Consider the following 12,315-nt stretch of genomic DNA (forward strand, 5'->3'; position numbering starts at 1 on the left):
TGTAGCTGAAATCAGCCTACATTAATTAATCATGGAAGGAGAGGGGGTGTTCTTCTTGTTGTTTAGTTGCTAAGTCATGTCTGACTCTTCTGCAGACTCTTCTGACTCCCCACAGACTGTAGCCCACCAGGCTTCTCTGTTCATGGGATTTCCTAGGCAAGAATATTGGAGTGGGTTGCCATATCCTCTCCAGGGGATCATCTTGACCCAGTGATTGAATCCACGTCTCCTGCCTTGCAAGCAAATTCTTTACCACTGAGCCACCAAGAAAGCCCTTCTTTCTTCTTACTTAATCTCATTTCTTCATTGGCTTTAGTTTGGGTGTTCTTTGTAGCAATCAGGCTTGCAGGAAGGCAAATAGTTCAAGGAGAATTCTTTGATTAGTGGTTGCAAATGAATGGTGATGATCTATGGAGAAATGTCATCTTCTACAGCACAGAGGACCCTCTGCCCATTTTTCTAGAGCTGTTTGTATCTTCAGTGGACTTCAGCCCACGCTTCTTCCAGATGAAGTAACATATGACTAGGTATATGACTTTGTTACCCTGTGGTTACATGCTGGGTCTAAAAGATCTAATCAAGCCATTTTGGTGACAGGATAAAATATGCCAACCTGTTTTACACTTACTTCATGAGATCTACCAAGACGGCAGAGTAGAAAGAGCCTGAGCTCACCTTCTCACATGGGCACACCAAAATCATAACTATTTTCAGAACAACTATCAGTGAAAAAGACCAGAACATACTAGAAAAGAACTTCTACAGTTAAAGACATGAAGAAGGAACCACAAGCAGATGGGTAGGAGGGGCAAACTCATGACAAAGCCCCGTACTCCAAGATAGGCAGATAATTCTACTGGAGAACATTGACAACGCAGAGGTTCTCCCACCATTTCCACCTCCACTGTCTCGTGAGAGTTCTGAGCCCCACAACATGCTCCCCACCCCAGGGTCCCTGCATTGAGAAGACGAGCCCCCAGAGCATTTGGCCCTGAGAGACAGTGGGGCTTGATTTCAGGAGCCTCAGGGACTGGGTGAAACAGAGACTCCAGTCCTTAAGTGTGCACACAAGATCCCACGAGCTCCAGGTCCCAGGGCAAAAGCAACTAATTTGATAGGAGCCTGGGTCAGACCTACCTGCTGGTTTTGGAGTGTCTCCTAGAAAGGGTGGAGGGACTGTGGCTCACCTTAGGGACAGAGACACTGGCAGCAGCCATTCTTGGGAGCTACTTCTATCATGTGGATGTGGGTGCTGGTTGGGGTGCTGGTTGATGCTGGTGGCTCTTTTTTAAAATCTCCCTCCAGCTTATTAGCCCAACAGCCTGCAGGTGCTGAGATGCCGCGAGCCAAGCAATTAACTGGGGGAAAGGAGAGACACAGCCCCACCCATCAGCAGACAGGCTGCCTAAAGATCTCCTGAGCACACAGCTGTCTCTGAACACAGCACAGCCCTACAGAAGGCCCAGGACCTAGCTCCAGCCACCGGAGGAACCAGTCCCGGAATCCTCTGGTCCCTGGCCCTGCCCTCAGGAAGCTTGCATTAGCCTCTAGACTAGCCTCATCCACCAAGTGGCAGACACCAGAAAACCACAGTCTTGCAGTGGAGTCTATGGACCCAGCCTATAGCAGGCTATGCCCTGGGAGGTCTGGGCTCCTGTCCTGCCCACCAGCAGGCCAATACACTTACTTTATGACCCCAAGAGACAAAGTAGGTTTGAAACCATCTCTTTGTCCTCTTCTACCCTTGTCCCAGAGTCATCACTGTCCTTCCCAGGTATGGGGTGAGGCTCAGGAGTGGAGCAACACATCTATTGTATATTCCCTGGTTAAAAATATATATATGTGGATTGAAAGGTTAATGTAGGTCTTATAACACCTGGTGATTTTTCACTGTTGCATAAATGTTTCCATCTTTATTTTGTGACCATTTCATGCCAAACATGTTCACAGGGACAAACAAATTGTGGCATATACATGTAATGGAATGTTATACAGATATATAAAGGAATGAAGTACCAACACATGTTATAATATACATGAGCCTCAAAAACATTATGTAAATGAAAAAAATCAGAGGCAAAAGATCACGTACTGCATGATTCCATTTATATGAGTGGAATTTACTGAGATAGGCAAATCCATAGAGACAGCATGCAGATTGGTGGTTGCCAGGGGCTGAGGAGAGGAGAATGAAGTTCACTGCTTACGGGTAAAGGGTTTTACTGTGGAGAACCAGAAACATTTTGGAGCTAGATAGAGGTGGTGGTTGTACAACACTGTGCATGTACCACATGCTGCCAAATTGATGACTTCAAAATGGTTAATTTTGCGACATGAATTTAATTCCAATTTTTTAAATGTCCCCAAGGTCTAAACGTCATGTTTTGATCTCACTGTGATCAGGATCCAAAGTACCTTGGCGAGCCCTGCTCCATCAGTGAGAGAGGAGTGGGACTGGCCTTGCTGCCTGGGTTCTGGGCTCTGGGCCCTGGTCCACGTGTACTTGTGCATCCCCCCCACTCCCCGCCCCGAGTCGCGGTCACACCACCACCCCCTGCAGTGTGGGTTTCTGTGTTCCATCTGAGCCTCAGTTTCCTGCTGCGCCTAGAGTGGCTCTTCAGCATATACTTCCTGTTTAATTCTTCCCATTTCCTCCCTGGGAGCTGGATCCTACACGCGGGACTCCAGCTGCTGAATGAAATTCTGCCACCACTGGACTGCTCCCCTGCAACCACGCCACCACCAGCCTCCCAGCAAGCCCTGGCATCTGGATTCCACCTGTTGGGTGGTAGTCTTGGAGTATCTAGGTTTTCCTGAACCAAGCACATACTGCCTTTTAACCACAGCTTTGGTCTCTAACTGTTCTCCCAAGAACCAACACTTCCACGGGTCTGGGGTTTCCCACCCCCTTTTCTGTTGATTCTTTGCTTCCACCCCTAGTTAGCATTGCTGAGGTCCTTCCTAGTCAGCCTCAAGGGAGAGTCACTCTACTTTATGACAAAAGAGCCCATAGTTCTTCTCAATACCTAATGCCAAAAAAAACTGTAGAGTAAGCTGCACTTCAGCCACATCAGGTCCTTCTAACCCTGCCAGCTGCCTGTAAATCATACAGAGAGTCATCACATGTGGGTTTTGTGATATTTCCTTCCAAGATAAAAAGAGTTGGTGAAGCTGAAGTTACATGAAGTTACAAAGTATTATGAGCTCTGGCTATTTCCTCCTAATACTCATCCTCCCTTCCCACTAACAAGATTCTGTCTTGCCAGGTCCCTGGGTTTGTTTTCCATTTTCTAAATGACATTTAGTTTCTTTACTTTGGAAACAGTATCTGCACACCACCCCTCAACTGGACAGGCAGTCCTCTGCCCCTGGTTTATAGGAGGGACTCTGCCCCTCCACGCTTCACAGGCCAACTGAGGCAGAAGGCAGGGGTGTGGGGGTCAATGTAGCTTGGTGGTGATTAGTTAACAATAAGGACTTTGGAGTTGATGGAAGTGGGTTAAAAACCCAGTCCCATCACTTAACTGCTTTATTATCCTGAATACAAACTCTCTAAACCTTCGTTTTCTCATCAAGAAAATGGGAATGGTATTATGAAGACCCCACGGGGCTTTTATGAAGATTAAGTAAGATAAGGCATGCAATGCACCTAGCATAGTTCTTGGCATAAATATAAGCTACTTACACTATTATTCACACTAAGTGATGCATTGAGCATTGCTATACACCTCTTCACATCCTCTCATCCCAACTCTGACTCCATCCTCTGTTGCAGTGAGCAGCTCTGTCCATGTCAGTGGATGGTACACACTTTGTCCCTGTAGCGTACCTCTTGCTTCCTGTCCCAGAGCTTCTCTGATGCTGCAGTGCATGTTCAGAATCTGATGCATATTCACATAAGTGCAGCCCAGAATTGCAGGGCATTAATGCTTGTGGGGCTACCCTTGATGAGTGGAGAATAATGACTTTCGCCTTCATTCCAGGGCACACAGTTCTGAGATACATGTCATAAGGCTTTTCAGAAAGTCCTAGAGGATCAAGTATCATCTAGGACAGGTTAACAACATTTGATCAAATAAACCCACAACCCTCTGCCCCTCCTCCTCCCCAGAATCACTTCCCTAATAAACTGCCTAAACACAAGACTTTGTCCCAGCTGGGCTTTTAGGAGAGCCCAGGCCAGGAATTGCTTGCATTCCTAGCACTGGGGATACATTAGAGCAGGGGTCAGTACACTGTTTACTAAAAGGCTCCATTTAAAAATTATTTTAGCCTTTGTAGGCTATTTGGTCTCTATTGCAACTTCTTGATACAGCTGCTGTAGGATGAAAGCGGCCCTAAACAATACATAAATGAATGAACCTGGTTGTGCTCCAATAAGACTTCCTTTATAAAAACAGGCAGTGGGCCAGATATGGCCCACAGATTGTGGTCTGCCAACTCCTGTATTAGGACCACGAAGACGAGTACAATTGACCCCCTCCTCTGTGAAGCTCACAGCCTTGGGTGAGAGGAGGAACACCTAGAAATGGACTGCAAAGGCGTCTGGAAACGTCACTAGGCGCCTTGGACACCATGCTAAGGAATTTTGGCTTTATACTTTGGTGATGGGAACACTGAAGGTGGTCTCAGATATTATAGTAGCTGCATCTGGGAACGGGTTATTTCACTGGCAAGCAATGAAGTGCTTGTTTTTAACATTTCTGTGAAACCTTGTCCTGCCAGAGGGCTGCCTTCTCTGCTCCTCCAGCACCCTAAGTGATACTTCCATGAGCAAACTTCCCATCAGACAGCTAAGTTCCCTTATCTCATACCTTTGAGGCCAGACACGTCTCAGAATTCAAAATATTTTTGGATTTCAGAAAGATAATATTTTTCATATATTTTGTAACATCCTCATTAGGGTCTGGGGCAGCAGCAAATACATTAATATTCACACTGAAAAGCTATAAGTAACTTGAATTCAGCTCAAGGCAGGCTTGGGCCCTAAAAGAGTTAGGAAAACATCTTCCTATTTTAGAACTTTTTGGATTTCAGAAACGCAGATGAAGGACTATGGACTTGATATGTGTTTCACCCCTGACTGTGACACCCTCAGAGATAGCCTCTGTGTCCTCATTGACTGCATGCAGGAGGTGCTCAATAAATGTTAGAGAGTGAGCAGACAAGAATGGCAGAACAGTGTTCATGGAGGGATTCAGGGGAAGAAGAGGCTGGTCAGTGACTCTGGTAAGGGACAGAGGGAGACTTTAGTGCTCTGATCAGGATTCTGGACTTGATCTGGAAGGTGATGGAGGGCCCCCTTCAAGTTTGATGTGTAAGTGGTGTTGCTCAGCTGTGTATGAGGACAGTAATTCTTATGCCAGTGTGAGGAAGATCACAGGGAGGAGCTAGGGGAACAGTACAAGGTTCCTGCAACAGTGAGACAAGAAGTGTCCGTGAATAAGGCAGCAAATGTAAAGCTAGTGAAGGAAAAAAGAGACAGACCTCGCAGATGATGATGATGTTGGAGAGGTAGCTGCAGTTGAACTTGGCCCATCTGAGATGGTAGAGTGCAGTACTCAGATCGCAGATGCTTCTGTTTAAATTCCAGCTCTGTCACTTACCCTGTGACCTTGAGCAAGTTACTTAACCTCTCGGTACCTTGGAGTCCTCCTCAGTATCCTGTTCATGGGGTTGCTCTGAGGATTAAATAAGTATTTGTAATGTACCCAGAGCAGGGCTTGGTGCTGGGCTGTTATTACTGCCTACCACCAATCATTGTTTTATGAAGTTGAACTCCCCAAATGGTTTACCAAGTGACTGTCTCCTTCAGAGTAAGGCAACCCACATCTCAGACCCTCCCAGGAGGTGACAAGTGAGTGTCATAAATCTAGTAATAAAGCTATGGAAAGAGAGGATCACTTCAAGGGATAAACTTTTATCAGACTTAAGGGCATAGGACTTCCCTCTGATGGGGTCTGTAAACATCTATTCACAGAGGCTTTTTCTTTCAGTCAGTCACTACTTTGCTATAACAGTTTGCAGTACTGTAGCATGCCAGGGAAACTAAGTGCCGGGTCATTCATTTGCAGGGAGAAAGCTAGTAAGAATGCCTGGAAAACCTGTAATTTAGAAATGTTCAAATCTTTGCATCCAAATAAAAAAGAAACGGTGTCAGGTTTGTGCCAAAAGGAAAGTCATAATTGCTCAGTGCTTCCCTTCCCAGCCCTCCTGGGCAACGGAACATAATCAGCTAAGTGGGCTTCAGAACTGTCATCTACAGAAACTGAGCAGACTGTGCCACTTATACTACTGAGCCACCTTCTCCCAGGAATATTACCCAAACAGAGTAAGGCAAAAGCCCATTTTTCCAAGTGAGGGCTCTGCAACAAAGTTAGCATCTCCTCTTTCATATTTCCTGAATTCTGCTGCCAGATTGAAGCATCCTTACTAACTTTTTTAGTGAACTTTCCTCCCAGCATGTCAGTCCAGAGTTTAATACTCACTAATGGCTCCCTTACTCCTCTTGAATCAAGATCAACCTCTTTATCTTGATACTGAAGAACTTCTATGATTTAGCAGTGGATCTTGGCCCACAAAGACCTTCTAATTTCACCAAGTCTCTGTTTACCGTCACCCAGAACTACCATATTTACTCTCCGCTCCAACTTCTCAGAGCAGTTTTCTCCCTGTCCACCCCCTTCACTTGGAATGACCTCTTCCCTTCTGTCCATTTACCCAAACCCTACTACTTTCTTCAACATATCAACTAACCTTTCTAAGGACTTCTGGTGCTCCCATTATTACATTCTTCATGCATCTACTTTCTGACTAACCAAGTTTAATTTGTCCCCAGTTCATGTCTGTTTTAGATTCATTAACTTTTGCATACACATTTTTATTTATACCACAACTAGATTTCAGCATAGTGTCTTGGAAGTCAGGAGCCTTGTTTATACTCTGAGACTTTCTCAGTGCTGGTCAACTCGGGGTACCTAGTATATGTACAATGGATACTGATTGGGTGACTGGTTTTCCCAACACCACCTTCCACATGAAAAAGAAGGAAACTTTCTCAGCTAGACAACTTGAGTGTTTCTCAACTTGAGTCAAGGCATCAGTTTGAATCCTGTACTTCCCATTATACTAAAAAGAAACTATAATAGTATTCCCCTTAAAATCAGGAATAAGCATGAATGCCACCATTTAATATTGTACTAGAGGTGACAGATAATCAACTAAAACATGAAAAAGGAACAAAGGTATATTTATTACTTCCCAAAAGAATGAAAAAAGAAGCCATTAGAACTATCAAGAGAGTTCAGCACTGCCTAAACTCAGACTCAAGGTACAGGAATCAATAGCTTTCCTAAACATAAGCAATCAATGATTAGAAAGTTTAATAGGAAAAAAGAGCCCATTCGCAAGAGCAATAAAACTATAAAATATCTATGCCTGGGGGGAGGAAGCCTCATAAGAATGTGCAATCTAAATGAAGAAAAATTACATTAGTTTCCTGAAGGACATAAAAGACCTGAATAGGAGATATTCCATATTTCTAATGGGGAAAACATCGTAAGGATGCTATATATGGGAACATGTTGTAGGGTTTGCAATACCATTCAAAATCCCAATACAAGTTTCTATTAAACACAATAAACTCATTTTACAATTTGTCTGGAATTATGAATCTGCTTGAATAGCCATGAACATTTTGAACCAGAAGATTAATGAGCAATGACTTGCTATCAAAACATCAAATAAAACTGTGCTATGAAATGGTATGGGTTTTGTGCAGGAATAGATAAAAAGATAAACAGAACAGAACGGATCTGTATAAAAATTTCATATTTGATAAAGTAGCACTTCAAACAATTGAGGAAAGGACAAGCTATTTGACAAACGAATGTGCAACAATAACCAAGCCATTTTGAGAGAAATAAGTAGACTTTGATTTCTCATCTGTGCTGGCCAGCTCTGGTCTGCCCTTCCAGCCACCTTCTGCATCCTTCCACACCCTGATCTTTGCTGGAGAGGAGAATCTGCGTGGACTCTAGCAATGGGCTCTGTTGTCCTCATAGTTGAAGCCAAGGGCAAAAGGGAAAACTGATAGGGAATCAAGGTTGGGGTCCCTGTGGGGTCACCTCAGGCTAGTAGCTTCCCTTATTCAAAGGTTTTAGCTCCTGGGAGGTGGTGGTCTTTTCTGTTTATTCTGTGTCCTCCCCTTATCCCTTTAGGCCTGGGCGCTAAAGGCTCTTCCCACTTCTCTTTCGGCCACACCATTGGCTTCCCAGGTGGCTCAGATGGTGAAGAATCTGCCTGCAACAGGAGACCCGGGTTTGATCCCTGGGTCAGGAGATCCCCTGGAGAAGGTAATGGCAACCCACTCCAGTATTCTTGCCTGGAGAATTCCAAGAGGAGCTTGGCAGGCTACAGTCCATGCGATCAGAAAGATTTGGACATGACTGAGCAACTAACACTTTCATCATAAATGGACCCCTGATTCAACTGACCTTTTGGCACTTCTGCTGAGTGTGCCTTTTATCTTCTGTTGAGGCCTACTGATACCATATTATTCACAAAAGTAAATTCCAAGAAGATTAAAGACCTAAATTTATTTTTAAACCTATAAAAATATTAATAATATGGGGATATATTTATAACCTTGGCTGTGTAGGAAGATTATTTTTAGACAGGATACAAATTAAAATTAATAAGTGAAAAAATAGATATATTTGATTAAAATCAAAATTTCAAATTTCTGGATGATGAAAGCAAAGTTAATTATGATGATGAAAGCAAAGAAAGGTAGAAATATCTGAAATTTATAACAAATTGTTATTATCTGTACTGTATAAGGATCAATTTTAAGCATAAATGTATAAAATTATTTATTTATAGACATATATAACATTTATATATTTTATATAAAATATGTAATATAAAATATATTTTATACATAATATACAAATATATTTTATATATAAATATACAGAAATATATGTGCTGTGTGCTTAGTTGCTCAGTCATGTCCGACTCTTTGCAAATCCATGTACTGCAGCCTGCCAGGCTCCTCTGTCCTTGGGGATTCTCCAGGCAAGAATATTGGAGTCAGTTGGCATGCCCTCTTCCAGGGGATCTTCCCAACCCAGGCAAAAAACCCAGGTCTCTCGCATTGCAGGTGATTCTTTACCGACTGAGCCACCAGATATATATATAAACATCAATTTTAAAAAGAAACTATCAGAAAAGTGGACAAGGATGCGAGTGGCCATTTGCAGAAAAGAGAAATGGAATAAATATTTGAAAAGATTCTAATATTACTAGTAATTGGGAAAATAAAAATTACCAGAAAATGTCACTTTTAACTATCAGATTGGCAGAACTTTAAAGAATGATAAACATCAAGCATTGTTAAGCAAGTAAGGAAACAAATTCTCTTGTTCACAGTCAGGGAGAGTGTTTAAGTTGGCAAGCTTTTTAGAAGAAAATCTGGCAGCATCTATTAAAATTATAAATGTGTATCCCTTATGATCCTACTTCTTGGCAGCTACCATGGACAAAAACTTGCATATTTGCTCAAGCAGGCATATATAAGGATGTTTATTATAGCATTATTTGTAATTGTAAAAGACTGGAAACAATCTAAATGTCCATCAACTATGGAATAATTAAAACATTTTCACAGTAGATTATATGCAACAGTTTAAAAAGAGAGATAAACCCATATGTTCTGACCTGGAAATATCTCTAATACATTTTATTTAGTTAAAATCAAGTTCAGGACATCATGCAGACCATGATACCATTTATATAAAGGGTACTTATATGTTTATTTATATATTAATACATATAAATGCACACATTAAAGTCTAACAAATACACACCAAATTGATATCTATTGCTACTTTTGGGTAGAAGACTGTGGGATTTATTGGGAGAAATGTCAGGGATATTTCACTTTTTCTGTATTCTCTATTTTTCTGTATTTCACTATTTTCTATACCGTGTGACATTTTTCAATGTGAATATATTTACATCTCACCTATAAAATCATTATTTCTTTAGTGAGTGGTTGTAGGTTATATTTAATTCCTTCATAAAAAGATGAAAGGAAGAACATGGGGCTTTAGCATTAAATGGACATGCACCTTCAAGAAACTGCCTAATTCACTGGGACTTGTGACCTCCTGCATGAAAAGGGGAAGCCTATTGTGAACATTAAGTTAGACAAAAACTGCTAGATGTGTAGCTGAGTTCAGAGTAGACAGAAAGTGTTGGTTGCCCCTTTCTCTCTCCTCCATTGGCCTCTGAGAACCTTGAGGGCCAAGATCTTAATCTCAGCTGCCTGTGTAATATTGACACCTGTGCAAACAGAAGTTCAGTTACATTTACTGAAAGAGCGAGTGACTGAACAAGCCACATTTGTTCAATGTTAATTTACAGACATATGTTCACATATGTTCATTTTTAATGTAAACAAGGAGATGCCTTTCTGGCTTCCAACAGGAAGATCAAACACTTCTGGCTTGTGAGAACAGTAAATCAAAGAAAACCAGACATCTATGCCAAAGGGATAGAGTTTTAGAGAAAGTGAAAGTGAAAGTCACTCAGTCATGTCCGACTCTTTGCAATTCCATGGACTATACAGTCCATGCATGGAATTCGCCAGCCCATAATACCGGAGTGGGTAGCCTTTCCCTTCTCTAGAGGATCTTCCCAACCCAGGGATCGAACTCAGGTCTCCCACATTGCAGGCAGATTCTTAACCAGCTGAGCCACCAGGGAAGCCCAAGAATACTGGAGTGGGTAGCCTACTCCTTTTCCAGTGGATCTTCCTGACCCAGAAATCGGACCTGGGTCTCCTGCATTGCAGGCAGATTCTTTACCAGCAAAGCTACCAGGGAAGCCTTTTGAGCAAGAAGATTCATCAGGTAGATCTAATGTTGGAGAGCCCCAGGCTCTGTGGAGTCATAGGGCTGCCATGGACAGGGGCATGGGTATGGAAAGCCAGGTTGAGAACCCGGTCTCCAGCCTAAGAGGCTGAATGAATACACTAATGGACAAAGGCCAGGCTGTATATAACAATGACAAAAAACTCTGACCCCCAGCCTCTGCAGCAAATGGTCTAGGAAGCCAAACCACAGCCTCTGTAGCCATTAGCCCAGCATGGTTAGGACTTGGTCAGTGATGCCAACTCTCGAATTCTTGCCCCCACTGCCTCCTCTATTTCCAGCTCAGGACCAGTCAGAGAAAGCCAAATATGTTCTCCAAACCAACCACGTCAGATGCTTCATTTCTAGTTAGCCCGCTCTCGACTTCCCCACACCAAATATCTCCAGTCAGAAACTACCTAAATCTTTTGTTTTGTTTTGTTTTTTTCACTATAAAGCTTTCCCACTCCTCACTTGTCTTTGAGTCTCTGCCAAATTCTAGTGATGGCAGCTGACTTCCCTTGCTATAGAGCAACCTCTGAATAAATAGTTTCTGTTCTCATTTCAGTGGTCTTCATTTATTTCTACAAGGCCTTCTCCCACATTGCAGCTAGATACTAGATACATGTTATATATGGAGTTTATAGTTATATATAAATTCTACTGCTAAATTTAAAAAATCACTAATGTAGATTAATGCCAAAAGTCAAATTTCTCAAGGAATATGAGAAAAGATGCTCAGCTTGCATTAAACTAAAGAAAACAATGATATCCATACAGATGGTAGCAAAGCCAGGCCAAATCCAGGGCTGAGTCTGGATAATGGACACAGGCTCCAGATATCTGTATGTGTGTGTGTGTGTGTGTGTTTCCCCCCATAATCCAGGCACAGTTGGATCAAGAAACTTCAATGACGACAGAGCCTAAGAAAATGCCTCCTTATCAGTCTCTTCTCAGGACCAGGCTGGACTTGTAAATCTTAAGAAATGTTCTCCTGCCAGAGTTTCAAACAAGTGAACCAAATACATACATAATGCCTTGGGGGATCTGAAGAAGTGGAAGATGGTTGGGAAGTTCCCAGCTCCTAACTCCAGGAAAAAGTGTTTCTTGGATGCTGGCATTGGAGCCTTGGCCATCTACCCATGACGATTGGCCTTCTGAAATCCTAAACCCCCAGTATCACTCTATATAGCCTTTAAATATATTTCAAATATGGTATTTAAAATAGGTGATAACTGCATTTCTCAAACTGCTGAATGTTAATAGATGTCTCGGCAAAAAAGGAACTTTGCAGTCAAGTTTGGGAAATGTTGGGTGAAACCAAGTTAAACAGATTTCTTTTTGGCAGGACTTTGCAAAACCTTCAATATGTTAATATATGTTGTGAATCGGCAAGAAG

General features: G+C 42.4%; 1 protein-coding gene across 1 annotated transcript in view; it reads right to left on the reverse strand.

The window, feature by feature from the left end:
• The window catches only part of SPON1 (spondin 1), a 309,877-nt gene that overhangs the window by 204,263 nt on the left and 93,299 nt on the right, over window positions 1–12,315 (reverse strand). The window lies entirely within an intron of this gene.

This window comes from Bos javanicus, chromosome 15 (genome assembly GCF_032452875.1).
Source record: "Bos javanicus breed banteng chromosome 15, ARS-OSU_banteng_1.0, whole genome shotgun sequence".
Lineage (NCBI taxonomy): Eukaryota > Metazoa > Chordata > Mammalia > Artiodactyla > Bovidae > Bos > Bos javanicus.